The sequence below is a fragment of the Mesoplodon bidens genome (assembly GCF_964165515.1).
Source record: "Mesoplodon bidens genome assembly, chromosome: 14".
Classification (NCBI taxonomy): domain Eukaryota; kingdom Metazoa; phylum Chordata; class Mammalia; order Artiodactyla; family Ziphiidae; genus Mesoplodon; species Mesoplodon bidens.
In genome coordinates, this window is record NC_138170.1 from 28,988,023 (window position 1) to 29,006,465 (window position 18,443).

Sequence of the window (18,443 nt, forward strand, 5' to 3'; positions counted from 1 at the left end):
TTATTTTTTTTGGCTGTGCTGGGTCTTCGTTTCTCTGCGAGGGCTTTCTCTAGTTGCGGCAAGCGGGGGGTCACTCTTCATCGCGGTGCGTGGGCCTCTCACTATCGCGGCCTCTCCTGTTGCGGAGCACAGGCTCCAGACGCGCAGGCTCAGTTGTTGTGGCCTACGGGCCTAGTTGCTCCGCGGCTTGTGGGATCCTCCCAGGCCAGGGCTCGAACCCGTGTCCCCTGCATTGGTAGGCAGATTCTCAACCACTGCGCCACCAGGTAAGCCCCCTGGCAGGAGTTCCTTAGACCCAACCAAGTTGTCAATTACTTGCCGCGCAGTCTTAATTTGGATGTTTGGTGGTCGTCTGGGTGGATCTTTTCAAGCCAAAGAGATAGAGCAATAGGAGAATGAGAAAGACTGAGGGGGAAAAGCCTTGGCCTCAGTGCGCTTCTTCACGGCCAGAGAACTGGTCTCTGCCAGATCCTGCAGGCGACGTCAGCTGCCACTTAACGGGCTACTTGAATCTACATGGCTCAGGATAAGTCCCAGTCACCCTTCAGAGGGGAGCCATAGCCCAATAGGCGGATCGAGATTATGGCCTTTGAGGCCCCGCATTGGGTGACAGAAAAGATGTTGCAGGAAAGAAAGTGGGGTGCGAGAGGATGGTCACATCCCAAGTCATGTCTGAGTCCCTGGGATGGCCGCCAAGTGTGGGTTCTTGGCTTTGTGCAGGCAAGAATTCAAGAGCAAGACATAGTAAAGTGAAAGAAGGTTTATTCAGGGAGATACACACTCCATAGACAGAGTGTGGGCCATCTTGGAAGGCAAGAGGCCACATGTATCTTTTTGAATTATGTTTTTCTCAGGGTATATGCCCAGGAGTGGGATTGCTGGTTCATATGGTAGCTCTATTTTCATTTTTTAAAGGAACCTCCATACTGTTCTCCATAGTGGCTGTACCAATTTACATTCCCACCAAGAGTGTAGGAGGGTTCCCTTTTCTCCACACCCTCTCCAGCATGTATTGTTTGTAGACCTTTTGATGATGGTCATTCTGACTGGGACATCTTATTATTTATTGGTTACTTGTTAATTGTCAGTTTCCTCAGCTAGAGAATAAGCACCCTGGGTTCATCTTCATTGTCTTGTTCATATCATATACCCAGAGCTTAGATCAGAGCCTGGAACATCATAGAATATGCTCAATAATGTTTGTTAAATGAATGAATTTATTTATTTATGTATTTACTTAATTATTATATTTAATATATTACATATATATTTATCTAATTACTGTATTATTTAATGAGCTTACTTATCTGTTCTTGTCATTTTTATCATGTATCCACTCATTTTGCAATCACTTACTAAGCCTCTACTTTGTGTTATGTACACAGTTAACATGAGAGGTGGGGAGAGACAAAGATGTGTAAGGATTTCCATAAAGAAATCCCCACTTCCTGAAGGATAAAATTCAAAGTCCTTCGCAAGCAAAGATTGGACGCCGTAAATCCAAGGGGATAGTAAGGTTTTATATATTTTTTAACATTCAGGAAACTAGACTTGTCTCTAGGAAAGTGAAGAGTGCCTCTGCTTCCGTCCAGCCCCTCCAAGGAGTCCAACTCCCCAAATTTCCTCAATGGAGGGCCGCACCATGTCCTACTCAGCCTTGCTCAAAGCTCCTCCCTTGGTAATTGACAGCTGGGGGGAAACCCACTGAGGCCCGCCTCCACGCCCCTCCGTGCTAGACTGAGTGGCGCAACCCAGTGGGAGTGGCTGTTGGCTCAGCCAATGGAAGGAAACGGGAGCAAGGGCCTGTGTAAACAAACCCAGAGGTGCTGCGCCTCGGGCTCCTCCCCCACGTGGGGGCCCGAAGGATCCTTGGCCCAATGCCTATACTGGACTAACGTAGCGTCCTTTCAGCCAATCAGAGCTGGTGTCTCTCTCAAGGAGGTGCTCCGCCCCGAGGGAAAGAACTCAGGGAGCGAAAAGACGGGCATTAACACCAATCAGAAGCTGGAACTTCAGAGGGAGTGGGCGGGAACTGCTTCACATTTAGACCAATAAGCAGCACAAGTGCCCTTCTAGGTGACTGAGCGGCATCCTCTTTGGCCCAATAGACGAATGGGGCGGTGCCCAACAACCAATGGCTTGGGTTCGGGGGCGGGGTGAGGACCAGTGTGCAGTAAGAGGTAAGCTAGCGAGTGATAGCGGCGCTCCTTGGGTGCTGTGGCTCACGCTTTGGTACTACAGGCCGAGACTGTTCTGGCGACGGCGACCTCTGCGGCGACGGCTCACGTTCTCGGAGTAGCAGAGTACGGTCTGGAGGAGGGGCTTCTGGTCAGCCCAGGTGGGCTCGGGCGCCCGGGCTGCCGGGGAGGGACCTGCGGGAAGCGCCGCTCTCCCGGCTCTGGGGGCACACTGCGCCTCCCTTTCCGCTGCCGTCGGGGCTGTGAGGGGCGGGGCGCGCCTCCCCGAGCTCCTGTGAGGAGGGTGAGCCGGCGGGTCCCACATCGTGGCCCTCGGCGAGAAGGGGCATCGGCCGGCGTCAGTCCCTGCCCCTCGCGGGCGCTAGGCGGTCTTTAGTCCCTTTCTCCCCGCACCAGCGCGCTATTCTTTCCCCGCTCCCAACTTCCCTGACCCCCCCACTCAGCCCCCTGCTAATACTCGGACTGAAGTCTCTGGCTTGCGAGTCCCTTTACTGCCCGGGTGCAACACTGCCAGGCAAATTGACCCGTGCTGCCTCCTGCCGTCCTCCTCCCGGAGATGGGAAGGGGGAGGAGTTGTGCATTTTCGTCCCTCCCCCATTCGAGGGTCCCCCTGCATTATTTGCGTTTCTTAAACTCCCTGCGTTCCCGCGTTACTCTAACCTTAATTCTTTTTTTTTTTTTTTTGCTGTCTTTTTTTAAACATCTTTATTGGAGTATAATTGCTTTACAATGGTGTGTTAGTTTCTGCTTTATAACAAAGTGAATCAGTTATACATATACATATGTTCCCATATCTCTTCCCTCTTGCGTCTCCCTCCCTCCCACCCTCCCTATCCCACCCCTCTAGGTGGTCACAAAGCACCGAGCTGATCTCCCTGTGCTATGCGGCTGCTTCCCACTAGCTGTCTATTTTACGTTTGGTAGTGTATATATGTCCATGCCACTCTCACTTTGTCACAGCTTACCCTTCCCCCTCGCCATATCCTCAAGTCCATGCTCTAGTAGGTCTGTGTCTTTATTCCCGTCTTACCCCTAGGTTCTTCATGACTTTTTTTCCCTTAGATTCCATATATATGTGTTAGCATACAGTATTTGTTTTTCTCTTTCTGACTTACTTCACTCTGTATGACAGACTCTAGGTCCATCCACCTCACTAGAAATAACTCAATTTCGTTTCTTTTTATGACTGAGTAATATTCCATTGTATGTATGTGCCACATCTTCTTTATCCATTCATCTGTTGATGGACACTTAGGTTGCTTCCATGTCCTGGCTATTGTAAATAGAGCTGCAGTGAACATATTGTTACATGACTCGTTTTGAATTATGGTTTGCTCAGGGTATATGCCCAGTAGTGGGATTGCTGGGTCGTATGGTAGTTCTATTTGTAGTTTTTTAAGGAACCTCCATACTGTTCTCCATAGTGGCTGTATCAGTTTACATTCCCACCAACACCTGATTTGAGTTAGGGACCTTGACCACTTGTCTTCATCCTTCCCTTAAGCGAGTGAGCCCTTTACTCCCTCCCATCCCCTACATTTCATCTTCATCTCTCATGGAAAGTAACATTTTCTACTTGCCCCTTCCAGGCTGCTGGAAGGTGAATGCAAGAGAGGCAGAATACACCGTACAGGGAGCTTTTCAAGGTTGGGAACTTTAATCGGTTTTGTTAATGGTAACCCATTCTTCCTTTCCTGAAAATGGCATTGATCATTATATCCTTTCTAGAATCTGTCCCATTTAGTTGTTTTGGTGATAATTTTTTTAAAATGCAAATGAGAAGGGTTTACTGGAAGCAAGAAATTTTAAAGTGTATCATTATTATTTTTTTAAGTAGATAGACTTGGATTATACTTTAAACAACTTAACTGGGGTGTCCGAGAGTTTGCAGTGTAGGTAAGGGCTTGACCACCCTACTTTGTCATGAAATATAGGACATGCTTTAGCTGTATGGCGCTATGTGATTTGATTACATCCAGCCTGTGGATAATATAGCATTAAATCTGTTTAAAAACAGCACTCTCCAGCACTCTCTGTTCCCCTTCCACAGAGAATTTGTATTCACCTTCATAGTATATCAGTTTGGGTTACAGTAGTGTTGGTTGTAGCCATATGTTTCTAGATAAAAGTATAAATTATGTTGTGCCTAAATAAAATATGCCAAGAATTTTAAGGGGAAAAAGTAACATCATATTCAGTTTTGATTGAGACTTAGAGTTTTGAAAATATTAATTTAGATGTTGGACAGTGAGGATTTTGTTTGAGGGGATGGAGGAAATGGAAGTACTGGGATAAGCCTGATAGGTCCTTTGCCCTGTGTGCAGGGGGGGGGAAGAGGGAAGAAAGAAAACACACGTGTACAAAGCCTAGTAGATTCTAACTGTGCTTAGTTCCATGACGTTACATAAATCGCAGTTGTTTTTCCTACTTCTTAGTGGGGAAATGTAAGCAGTGAGCTTAACATCACGTCCACTGTGTTTTGGCCAGAATTTTGCAAGCTTTTGTGAAAAATTCTTATTGTTTTCCTTATCCTGTTTGTGACATATATATCAATATGCCTCCTTGTATTTTACTATGTTAAGACCGTATCTTGTATATAAAGAAATAAGTCTAATAGAGTGAATTAAAAGGAGTCTTTACTCTGAAGAGGCAGCATTGTCTAAAGGACCATATGTTTGAGCCCTGTTAATACAGAAAATCACACTGAAAAGAGGAAGATCTTAAAACTAACAAATGGCCAAATGTCTAGAACAACAACAAAAAAATTATGGCAGAATTATTAGCAGTCGTCAACTAAAAGTCCTATGAGTTGGTCACTATTGTGAGTTGGTATAAGGCTGCAGTTGAAAACCAAAGTTCAATCTTTTCAGGTGTGTTTGTGCTTAGTAATTACTCGTTTGCAAATTTGGAGCACTGTAGTTATGATTTCTTCTAGAGACCTTGTCTTTAAGGAGCTCATAGTTTGATGGAAGAGAGACCTGTAAGCCAAGAATTAAATGCAGAGGGAGAGCTTCTGCAGTATAAGGTGTGTACAGGGCAAAGAGAAGCACTGTGGTCTCGTGTTCTGTCCTCATCTGCTACTGCTCTAGACTTTCTAAAGTGCCATTTCCCAAACTACCTGTTTATTTCACATACCTGGGCCTTTCTCTGTAGGTACTGTTCTCTCTTCTTGAAAGCCTCTTCCACGTCTTATGTGCCTGGTGAGGTTCTATTTCAAAATCTTCTTGAAGCCTCCCACTGCCTACCCTCCATCCAAATAATTATTTTCTGTACTTTTTTGTTACCTTGTTATAAGTAATTACAGCTGATTCTCATTATTCATGGTGATTATGACCTATAAAATCACGCAGAACACTAAATTAGTGAATATTGAACCATTGCTCCTAGGGAAAATATGTTCATTTCTCACATAGATTTAATCTTAAATCCTAAATACAACTCATCCTGGTAGATTCTATTTCTTTATTTTACAAAAGAGAAAATGAGGTGCAGAAGTGTTAAGTGGCTTGCCTGAGGCCAACCCCTAATAGGTGCCACAGTTAGGATTCAGACCCTACTGGCCCATGAGCCAGAGCTTCCTGCACTACACTGCACTGCCCCCTACTGTCTGTGTCCTTAGTCATCCCCATGAGAGCTGAAGCTAAAAAGCACAGCACTGCCTAGTTCGACCTTAGCTGGGAACGTGCTCCGGAGTGACTCAAAATGTTTGACACTCTGTGCATGTCCATGAGTGACTGCAAAAGCATCATCAGTACTGATTTGGGGGTTACAAATAAATTTTAGCAAGTAGGCAAATTTGCAAATACAGGATCCACAAATAAGGAGTATCAGCTGTACTTGTAAATAAGCCCTGGAATCTATTTCATGGTAACTTTCCCTGCAATCCACTGTAGAATGTGCCTTTAGCTTCTTTGAGAGTTCATTCTCTTATTCATTTGTTCAACAAATATTTATTAAGCATTTACTATAAGCCAGGCTCTGTTTTAGGCTGTGGTGAACAAACTAGAGATTAAGCTGCTGCCCGGGACTTCTCTGCTGGTCCAGTGGCTAAGACTTCACACTCCCAATGCAGGGGACCTGGGTTGGATCCCTGTTCAGGGAACTAGATCCCACATGCTACAACTAAAGATGCCACATGCCGCAAGTAAAGATCCCACGTGCCGCAACTAAAGATTCCATGTGCCGCAACTAAAGATCCTGCACCGGCAACAAAGATCCCGCGTGCTGCAACTAAGACCTGACACAGCCAAATAAATAAATAAATATATATATTTTTTAAAAAGCTGCTGCCCTTACAGATGTTAAATTTGAATAAGAAAGACAGACAGCTAACAGTCTGGAGCTCAGGAGAGAGATCTAGTTTGGAATTAGAGATTAACTTGACCAAGGTGAAACCCTTTGTGGTCCCTCCCGTTTCACATCCCCTAGCATACTGATTTCCAGAACATTTCTGTTCTACTCTGTGCATACACTCTTTTGAGCCTCGCTACTTGTTATTAGTTGATTTTGAGGCCATTTACCCACGTAACTGGCAGCATGTTCTGGAAGAATCATACTGATCTGGTCTTTAATTTCTGCCTTTGCCACCTACCAACTGAGTGACTTCAGTCAAGCTGTTGAACTTTTAAAGCCTGTTTCCTAATTTCAAAAGTGGTGATCTGATGTGCTAGGCCCTTGTGGGTTGCAAGGAAGAGACATATTACTTTTGATGATGAGAGTTTAATGTAAACTAGAATGGGATAGCATCTTAGCCACCATATTGTCCCTTGGCCCTAGTGCTTTTACAACCTTATAGAACAATAACTTAGCAGTATTTAGGATAGGATTTAAGCTCTGGAGACCTACCTTCTTTTACTTTGTTCACCCAACATTTGTGTTTCCTAAGAGAGAGTATCTGATTGGATTGGTTTGTCACCTTCTAAAATGGAGAACCCCTGTTGAGAAGAATTTTGAACCAGGCCATATCCTAGGTGATCTCCCTCAATTTCAACCTGTAGATTGTTCTTAGTTAGAGCTTTGAGTCTGGTCCAGGAGTTTGTGGCCAAAGAAGTAGGATTAGTTTCATGTATTATCTATGACACAGACCATAGCATATACAAAAAGAACCCATTGGAGACAGTTTCTTCAGAAAACGACTGAATATAGAGTGGTCCTTAGAGTTTTTTGTGGACTTCTGTCCAATTCAGATACCTATCTAACATGGTCATAGACAGTGTCTAATAAAGCACCTAACAAAGTACCTGACACATGTCAACTATTGCATAGATATTCCTTTTGGTATTGCATTTAACATTATTGTAGTGTGGTTATTTGTTCACATGGCTGTCTTCCTTACTAGACTGTGCTCCATGAGGGAGGGTTAACATCTTCATCCCCTATCTTTGGCACTTAGTTCAGTGCCTGATACATGGTAATAAATGTACAAATGTCTAACTTGAGGAATTCCCTCACTCTTCCTAAAAGAATGGAAGGATAGGAAAGCTTTCCAGAGAAGGTATTGTTTAAGCTCATTCTTAAAGAATGAGTAGGAACGTTTTCCAGGTGGATAAAACCTTGAGGCAGCAATCCAAGTAGGGACTAGCAGGTGCAAAGGCAGAGATATAAAAAGATAATGAAGTTTACTGTATGCTCCTGGTAGATTAAGACAACAAACAAAAAGTAAACAAACAAAAATCACCTCAGGAAAAAACTATCAGTGAGCTTGGCCAGAAGACCTGTCACACCTGAATTAACTATGACCACAGCTGCTCAGTAATGGATGCAAATTTTAGGGAGAAAGTGTAATATTCTCAAGTTGTTGGCAGGGTATCAGTAACAGTTTAAAAATACAAATATTGACTTTTGGGAACTATTACACTGTAGTGAAATTGTTTACTTCATCATGAAGTTCATATGTGTCCTGCACTGTTCAAGGTGCTGAAAATGTAATCAAACTTATTCTCAAGTGGCTCACAAGCTAACAAGGAGACAGATGGATGAACTGATTTATTATGTAAGTGAAGTAATAGAGATATGAATAAAATGCTATCTAAACCAGGAGAAAGGAGTATTTCGTGATATGGAACACTGGGGGAAGATTTCCCAAATGAGGTGGTATTTTTTTTTAAGTCTTTATTGAATTTGTTACAATTTTGCTTCTGTTTTATGTTTTGGTTTTTTGGCCACGAGGCACGTGGGATCTTAGTTCCCCGACCAGGGATCGAACCCGCATCCCCTGCATTGGAAGGCGAAGTCTTAACCACTGGCCCGCCAGGGAAGTCCCAAATGAGGTGGTATTTGAGCTGGGCCTTGGTAGGTAAAGAAGTAGGGGTGCACTGTACTGAAAATAGGGACTTTATGAAGATAATTCGTGGTAGGAAAGATTTAAGAATTATTCATATTTACCATATCTGTTTTGGGCATTCAGGTAATAGTTACATTTATTCAAGCAGTTTCTCTGAGCATAAGATGTGAATAGTTATGCCATAGTAGAATTTTGTGTCAAAATAAACTGGGTTAAACAAAGGTTTCTGAAATGCAGGACATCTCTAGAGCCTTTATTATATTAATGTCTTTTGTGAAGCATGGCTCTCCAAAAGGGCTACGTTGTATTTAACCATGGCTTCTCTCCCCATCCCCACCCCTGCAGCATACCCAAACATCTTTTGGAACAGGATTACATGAAACATAATTTGAGGAATGATGAATTAAAATATATATTTACCAAACCAAGATTTACCGGTAGTCTCCACGTCCACTGTAAAATAATGTATAATTCTATCATCTTTTTTTTTTTCTTTTTTTTTTTTTTTTGCGGTACGCGGGCCTCTCACTGCTGTGGCCTCTCCCGTTGCGGAGCACAGGCTCCGGACACGCAGGCTCAGCGGCCATGGCTCACGGGCCCAGCCGCTCTGCGGCATGTGGGATCTTCCAGGACCGGGACACGAACCCGTGTCCCCTGCATCGGCAGGCGGACTCTCAACCACTGTGCCACCAGGGAAGCCCATTCTATAATCTTATAGAAAAGAAGGAGAGACATTTGGAGAGAAAGAATACATTCTAGCCAAAATATCATCATCTTGGTCAATAAGTCCCAAACTAAAAGAAAAAAAATTGTTATATGATCACACCCTCCTGGCTTATTCATATTTTGAAATTCTCTAAGGTGATCGGAGACACCCTGAGGCGTTGCAGAACTAGAGCAGGAGTCCATGGTGGTGGCAGAGGCAGAGGTCATTTTGGAAGTGGTACTCTTCCACCTTGAGAGAATGCTTCTTTTATTATGCATTCATTTTAGGCCATGTTAGACATATTTTGCCAGATGGGTAATTTATTTAAGAGGATACTGAAAATCCACACCCTCTTCTGACTCTGGAATTTTTGGGGTTGTATGCCAATGTTCTCTTTTCAATAAGATTTGGTTATATGAGCATTAATTGATGACCTTGCTGTATAATTTTAATTCATCTGTCAAATTCTGATTATGTGATTAACTCCCAAGGTATTGTTAAAATTAAGGAAACAATGATCATGTTTTTGATAGTGCACTGAATTTGAAGTCAGAAGATCTATGTTTGAGATTTGTCACTGCCAACTTTCTATTTGAATGACCTTGGGCACAGCTGTCTAAGCATCTGTGGCCTCCGTTTACATTTTTCTTCCTTTCCCATTTTGACAGAATGAAAGTACATAGGGTTAGTATAAGAATTAAATGATGCATATAAACATACCATATGAACTCTGAGGCACTATGCAAATAAAAGACAGACTGAAGGAATGGAATGTATCCAACTTAATTTTCATTAACATTTATTTTTAGTTTTTAATTTTGTATTATGGAAATAATACATATTTACCATTGTAAAATTAGAAAGCATTAATAGGCAAATGGAGGGAAAAGCTACAAAGCACTTCATAGATCCACCATACTGAGATGATTAACATTTCGATGGATATATTTGATGGATGTGTGTGTCTGCATTATTTAAAAGAAATGGGTTCATCTTGGGTGTTTTGTTTAGTCACTTTACTTTTATAAGTCCCCTAAGAGTACATTTGCTTGGTTCAAGGAATTGTTAAGTCTTTTGCTACATATTGCTGTATATAATGAGAACTATAATAAGAAAAGGAGCTGACTTCTCAGGCTGGTGAACGTAGGACCTTGTGGTAATCTAATATCCTGCACTACTTCAGAAGCTTCATGCAAGGCACATTCAGAAATGAACTTGATGTACGTACATAGTTATGCTTGGCATTGTTTGTAATAGCATGAAAAGGAAGACTCCAGTGTGTCAGCAGGAGCTGGTTAAATAAACCTTGAAACATCCAAATCATGGAATATTGTATAGTTGTGAAAAGAATGAGGAAGAGAGAAAGAAGGGTAGAATAAGAATATACATTGCTTATAATTGCAAAAGAAATTCTGAAATGATGTATAAGAAACCAATGAAAGAAATAGGAGTGGGAATGGGATTTTGCCATATGCCTTCATATATATTTTATATATTAAAATTTTTTTTGAGTCATGTTTTTGTATTACCTTCTCAAAAAATGAGTGAATGAATGAATGAAATGGAGTTAAGAAAAGGAAGAAAAAGGGATCTGAGGTGCTGCCCATCTCTTTGGTACCAGGTGAATACATAGCAACAGTAGAAAAGATTGGAAGAGAGGCCCCAGGAAGGAGTGGCAGCCTTGTTTTTCTTCTTTTACTCAGTTTTGTATATTTAAAAAATATTTTGAGAACAATGAAACGATTTGAAACTGTCAAATGGCAGTACCCATTGCTTCAGTAGCTGCATTGCTTTCTTTTTCATGTTCACTTATAGTATTTTTTCATATGCATACATATTATTTTTAATTGTATTTATACTTTTAATATTTCTAAACTTATCTAATTGTATTTTTTCCATGTTGCTATAGGAGGACCTTTAAAAAAAAATGAAGGTAGGGCAGTTTTATCTAGTGCACATCCCCAGAGTGGTCTAATCTACCTCAAGGGGCAGGAAATTCAAGCTCTCTAGTTTATATGTGACATACATACATGAGGAAAAATAAGGAAAGGAAAAGATTTGAATATGTATCAATGAAAATAGCATTTCTCCTTGATTATAAAAGAAAGCACACTTTTTTTATAATAATTCAGAAAACAAAATATAAAGAAAAATATCTTAAATTTTCCACCCAAAACATTCTATTTTTTGCTTTTTTGGACCTTTTTTATGCATATAAACTTTAAAAAAATAGAATTATATATATATATTTCTCCCAACTATTGAGATGCTCATGTAGTTTTTTTTTCCTTTGCCTGTTAATATGGTAAAATACATTTTCATATTTCTTAATTTTAGACCATCCTTGCATTTCTGGGCTGAACCCTATTTAATCAGAACTTTTTAAATTTTAAATAAATTTTTAAATAAATTGCTTGACTTTGATCCTGTTTTATTTGAAATTATATGTTTGTAACATGGAAATTGGCCTGTGATTTTCTTTTGTCTTATTTTTGTTCTGTTTAATGTGTTGAGCTACCTGTATACTAATCATTAGAAGGTTCTCTTCATTTGTCTGTGTTCTGAAACAGTTGCATGGGGATTACCTGCTTTTTGAAAGTAGGTACTTTGTGGACTATAGACTGGTCTTGCCCACCCTTTAAAATGCATTACGGCAATTCTCTAGCTGTCCACTGGTTAGGACTCCGTGCTTCCACTGCAGGGGGCACAGGTTCTATCCCTGGTCAGGGAACTAAGATATCCCGGAAGCCGCGTGGCGCAGTCAAAAATAAATACGTAAAATAAAATGCATTAAAATCAGGGGGAGGGCTTCCCTGGTGGCGCAGTGGTTGAGAGTCCGCCTGCCGATGCAGGGGACATGGGTTCGTGCCCCGGTCCGGGAAGATCCCACATGCTGCGGAGCGGCTGGGCCCGTGAGCCATGGCCGCTGAGCCTGTGTGTCCGGAGCCTGTGCTCCGCAACGGGAGAGGCCACAGCAGTGAGAGGCCCGCGTACCAAAAAAAAATAATAAATAAAATAAAATCAGGGGGAGTGAAGTTTTAACATAGTGATTGCAGTGTAAACAGAAGCAAAACAGTGTAATTATCTAATGAGAACTTTTGTTTGATAGTGGTGTTCTCAGTGTCTTTTTGCTACCAAGGCTAGTGCTGAGGTTACACTCATCATCTGAGGGTGTACCAGATGTAACTGTCTAGTTCTGAGGTGTTGCACATATACTAAATGTGCCTACCAGGGCTCTGCTTTATCCCCACAGAAAGCAAGAAGTAATGCAGTAAAAATCTACGGAGCTAGAAGATTTTGAAGAATGGCGTGTTCTGGTTTAATTCTATTAACTTTGGAAATATAAAGGTGAAAAAAATCCTGAAGTTTAACTCCCTGTTGAATGCAGTTCTAATACGTAGAAAATAATTCCACTTTTCTTCTTTAGTAAGTTTGGTATCTTCAGACCTAGTTGATGTTTTATTATAGAATCACTAAAGTGTATTAGGCACATATTTGAAGATCCTTTTTTAGAACTTTAGGTGTAAGAGGATGTAAATGGTATTGCATGAAGTCAGGCTGGGTGGGAACTGATGCCTGGTTAGTATCTATTTCAGACTAAATCTCTGATTGCTGCTTGTGTTGTTATCTAACTCATTTAAAATAAAACACATTGGGTTGAGGGTGGGAGCTGTGAGGAGAGTATGTCTTTTAATCGGATGTCTTTATTTCATATCAAGATAGGATATACAGTACCCCTGGCTTTGGACCTGTAGAAGGAAACACGTTTTTCTACTTGCTGTAGACCAGTGGTGCTTCACAATCACATTGCTGGGCCCCACCCAGAGTTTCTGATTCCACAGGTCTGGGCTGGGGCCTGATAATTTGCATTTCTAACAAGTTGCTAGGTGATAATTGATGCTGCTAGGCCAGGGACTAAATTTTGTGACCAGTTGCTTATACTAACTGTAAATTCTAGAAATCTGGTTCTAAAAGAAAGCAAATTTGGTCTGGGAGTATAAGAAGTGCATAGGTTATGGGGCAGATCATGAAAGATTCAACTCTCTGCTGCTGCTCAGCATAGTGTTTGAGTTCAGGTAATGAGCAGTATACAGGGATATGACACAATTCTTGTTTCATGATTGGAAGTCCTAGCCAAATATCAAGTGAGAAATTTTGTTTCATTTGCACAGCTTAGAGACCAGGGGATTCTGGTCAAATAAGATTAAGTGATTAATCCCATGAGAATGGGGGTTATTTATATGTCCCTTTTGTCTTTCCCACTTAACATTTAGCCTTGCTTTAGAAGGGCCTGATTTTTTTTAAACTGGGAAAGAACTTTGAGTGCCTATTAAATTGAAAGCTTTTGTGTTTTTAAAGATATTAGCTATATTAGCCTTAACATTTTTTAAACAGTAATTTAAGAGAATAAGAGGAACTTTTTAAGAAAGAGAGAACTCACTGAAATTATTTTATATGTTGGAGAATATCGTCTGCTTCATAAAACATCAAGCATACTATGGATTTTATTTTATTTTTTTTAGTCATTTTCATTACATCGTTTGAGGTAATACTAGTAATTCTTTTTTTTTTCTTTTTTTTTTTCTTTTTTTTTGCGGTACGCGGGCCTCTCACTGCTGTGGCCTCTCCCGTCGTGGAGCACAGGCTCCGGACGCGCAGGCTCAGCGGCCATGGCTCACTGGCCCAGCCGCCCCGCGGCATGTGGGATCCTCCCGGACCGGGGCATGAACCCGCATCCCCTGCATCGGCAGGCGGACTCTCAACCACTGCGCCACCAGGGAAGCCCTCTAGTAATTCTTATAATCCCTCTGAAGATGAAAAATGAAGGCCAAAATCATAGACTTGGCACAGAAGCTGGATACAGGAGACAGCTATGAAGGAATAGATAGATATACACACACATTTACACACACACACACACACACATAACATACACATACATACACATACATATTTTTTAAATGGTTATTATTGTTACTATTTTAACTAAGACAAAGATACCTGTGCTGAACTTAGGCCTCAGCTCTGGAAGCCACACCTTTTCATGAAGGAGTTTTGCTTCAACAAGTTTCTCTCACTTGTCTGCTACCTAATTTCTTTTGTTCCACTGCTGACACCCTTGGTTTTAAAGTTGACTAGCTGGTTCAACATCGACCGTTGGAGGAATAACTGGTGTCATACACAGCAGGTTGGGCAGACTCCCTACTTGGAAACATTCCTGTTTTGCTCCCACCCCCACAGAGGAGAACTAGGAGGAGAAAAAGGAGAGTAGAACTAGGTCCTACAGACCAGGCCAGTGGTTCTGAAGCTTGTTGCACAGCAGAAACAAGACACTAACGTTCTAATGCACGATATAGATTTGGGGGTCCCACCCTGAGACCTTCTGAATCATGATCTGCTAGAACGGAGCCTGGGGGCTGCATTTTTAACAACTGCCTGAAGTAATTTTATGTAGCCAGCTGGGCTCTATGCCTCAGACCAGACCAGTGCTGGTCCTAGGTGAATTTTCACCAGCCATGGTAAAAGTAAAAAAATTAGGACCACATAGTGTTTTTCATAAAATTGCATTTATTAATACAAAGAATTGTTTTTTGCATTGAATTAAGGCCTTCCTATGTTTTTGGATGTTAAAATATCCCTTTGTAAAATTATGTTGATAAGGATGTTTTCTATTACCCTTATTTAGTTAAAACAAATTGCAATCTTATGTTCTCCTCAAAATACTCGTGAAAATTTCCTAGTCTGTGAAATCCTAAAGATTGAGTATCTCTGATCTACTCATTTTTGGAAATTGTTTTTTTTTTTTTTTTTTTTTTTTCTTTTTGCGGTATGCGGGCCTCTCACTGCTGTGGCCTCTCCCGTTGCGGAGCACAGGCTCCGGACGCGCAGGCCCAGAGGCCATGGCTCACGGGCCCAGCCGCTCCGCGGCACATGGGATCCTCCCAGACCGGGGCACGAACCCGTATCCCCTGCATCGGCAGGCGGACTCTCAACCACTGCGCCACCAGGGAGGCCCTGGAAATTGTTTTTTAAAATACTTTGGAATACAGGTCCATAGAGGGTCCAAAATCTTTGGCTAGATAAGGTTATTTTTTTAATGCTTTTTAAAAAATTTTAATTTAATATTTTATTTATTTTTGGCTGCGTTGGGTCTTTGCTGCCGTGCTCAGGCTTTCTCTAGTTGCGGCGAGCGGGGACTACTTTTTGTTGTGGTACGCTGCCTTCTCTTGTTGCGCAGTGTGGGCTTCAGTAGTTGTGGCTCGCGGGCTCTAGAGCGCAGGCTCAGTAGTTGTAGCGCACAGGCTTAGTTGCTCTGTGGCATGTGGGATCTTCCCGGACCAGGACTCGAACCTGTGTCCCCTGCATTGGCAGGGGATTCTTAACCACTGCGCCACCAGGGAGGCACTAGATAAGTTTTAGAATTCAGAAATTTTCAGATTTTAGAGAGATCCTTTCTCTGTATGTTATGTAATGCCTGAGGGGGTCTGGTGCAGAACCCTTAGTCTCATACATTAATATTTCTGAGCAAAACAAGAGTATCACACTAAGTAAGGTAAATTAAGGCTATATATAGCTTCACATCAGTTCAGGCCAAGTTTTACTGTCAATTGAGTTTTGACATGAAGTGTTTGGAAAATTTTTAGTTTTTAGAGCTTTTTGGATTTTGGAATTGTACGTAAGGGATAGGATAGACCTATCTGAGGTCTGCTTTCTCATCCTAAAAGTGCCAGCAAGCTTCAAATTAAATGGAGCTTTGTATGTTTATGGTAAGGAATAATTTATTTTGATTTAACACACTAGTGTGTGATGTATCCTTATTTGTATTTTCCTTCCAAAGACCTAGTTCTTTTGTTGAATAACGTTTTTCTTCAGCCTCCTTCCCCTACTCCCATTTGTAGTATTTGAGAAAAATCAGAGTTTTATATCAGATCCATTCTAGAACTAAAGTGGAAAGAGGGAGAGTAGGGTAGTGGCTAAGAACGTGGGCTTTGGAGACAGAAAGACCTAACCTTAAGCCCCAATTCTGGCACTCAACTAGATTGTACCTTGCTTTACAAATATCTGAATGTCAGAGAATTCATCTGAAAAACCAGGATAATAATAGCATCTATATCAACCCGATTGCTGTGAAGGTTAAGAGAGAATGTCAGTGAAGTACTTGGAAGAGCTGTTATTCTATTCTCATCTTTTTCCCCTGGTATTTGGGTAGATCACTTGCTTCCTCTGTGTAACTTAATTGTCCCATGGTAGCCTCTCTTTCCCTTAGAGCAGGGGTCCCCAACCCCCGGGCGGCAGACTGGTACCGGTCCGCGGCCTGTTGGGAAGCCAGCCGCACAGCAGGAGGTGAGCAGAGAGTGAGTGAGCGAAGCTTCATCTGCCGCTCCCCATTTGCTCGCATCACCGCCTGACTATCCCCCCCCACCACATGCCCCAGTCCGTGAAAAAATTGTCTTCCGCGAAACCCTGGTGCCAAAAAGGTTGGGGACCACTGCCTTAGAGGTTCTGGATAAGCTTGCTTCAAACATTTTCCCAATTCATGATCTGTTTCTGTTCCATTCTTTTTTTTTTTTTGCAGTACGCGGGCCTCTCACCGTTGTGGCCTCTCCCATTGCGGAGCACAGGCTCCGGACGCGCAGGCTCAGCGGCCATGGCTCACGGGCCCAGCCGCTCCGCGGCATGTGGGATCCTCCCAGACCGGGGCACGAACCCGTGTCCCCTGCATCGGCAGGTGGACTCTCAACCACTGCGCCACCAGGGAAGCCCCAAATTAATTTTCAAGGAGTTTCTGCCACCCTGAATGGTACCTTTCCTAAAAAGACTTCCAGTGAATACAGTTTTCTCTACCTCATTACACATGTATTTGGACTACTTAGCTCCTTTTTCCCCACTTTTCTGTGGAAGACAATTCTTTTCTCTAGAAATATATCAAATAAAATGAGCATGTGGTCCTTTTTGGTGACTTTTGTTGAGATCCATGGTATGGATTTCTTCCAGTTTACATAATCCTCTATGGCAAGATTTTATACCTAGCCTGCAGCTCGTGAAGAGAATGTTGTAGCCACCTGGTGTTATTAAACACTCAAATTGTAAATAAGAACATGTAAAGTATTTTTGAAGAATAGAATTAGGATTTTTTTCCCCCTCAAAAGTAATTTAACCTGTCAAAAACAGATTCCTGAGTGATATTTTCACTGGCTGTGGGGAATAATTGTTGATACTCAGTGAAGAATGCTCAGCCCAAATCCAGGCCCCTGAAGGCATGGACTTCCCTTCCTAGCAAATGAGATTTAGCATACAGCATTCTAGAAATGGCAGTTTGTCAACAAATTATTTATTGAAGACCTAGTGGGCACATAAAAGCATACTAGAAAGTGTAAAAGACTTGATTCTTGCCCTCGAGAAACGTCTAAGGTTATAAATAGACTGTTCCCAAAACAAATAACAAGTAATACTCACTCGAATGTAGGTATAATCAAATGTGAAATGGTGATGGAGGTGGGGTAGACCTTAGGCAGAGATTTTATTTAGGTTTCTATAGTGGCATTTCTTTTTTTTTTAATTAAAAATTTTTTTAAAATATTTATTTATTTGGTTGCATTGGGTCTTAGTTGCAGCAGGCGAGCTCCTTAGTTGTGGCTCAAGGGGTCCTTAATTGTGGCTCGCTGGCTCCTTTGTTGCAGCATGCATGTAGGATCTAGTTCCCGGACCAGGGATCGAACCCGGGCCCCCTGCATTGGGAGTGCGGAGTCTTAACCACTGTGCCACCAGGGAAGTCCCATGGCATTTCTAATACTATTACGCATTTAAAAAACAACCTAAACTGTCCTCAGATCAGTCTAAGACATTTAAAAGCCTTTCCTTTGTTATTCAGGAAAGTTACACATATTTCATATGTAATAATTTGCACATAGGAATGTTTTGATTAATGTTATCTGCTAAAGATTCAGTTTGCAATATTTTCTCTGTTAATAGTACATAATATCTTGTTGGAGCTGTATATAGAGAAGTCAAGGTCCCTATGATAACCACCACTTGATGTTATCCTGGGAGGACAATTGATGGACTTTACCTGGGGAAGTAGAACTTGCCACTGACTGTAGTCAAGTGTTGATTCTACCTTTGAAAGTCCCTTTAAATGCTTTATGGAGAGCATTTTATGTCTGTTTTGTACATTTCCAGTAGGATAATAGTAATATCACAGAATATTCTAGGCATTGTTTCTAAAAGTTTGTGAGTTAGAATAAAAATGTAATGA

The 18,443-nt window shown here is 41.7% G+C and overlaps 1 protein-coding gene across 1 annotated transcript in view; it reads left to right on the forward strand.

The window, feature by feature from the left end:
* The first annotated feature begins 2,190 nt into the window (after positions 1-2,190).
* Positions 2,191-18,443, forward strand: part of PAIP2B (poly(A) binding protein interacting protein 2B) — a 54,401-nt gene continuing 38,148 nt past the window's right edge. Inside the window, exon 1 of the mRNA XM_081254956.1 lies at positions 2,191-2,338. The gene's annotated coding sequence lies outside the window, so the exon portion shown is untranslated. The remainder of the gene's footprint in view (positions 2,339-18,443) is intronic.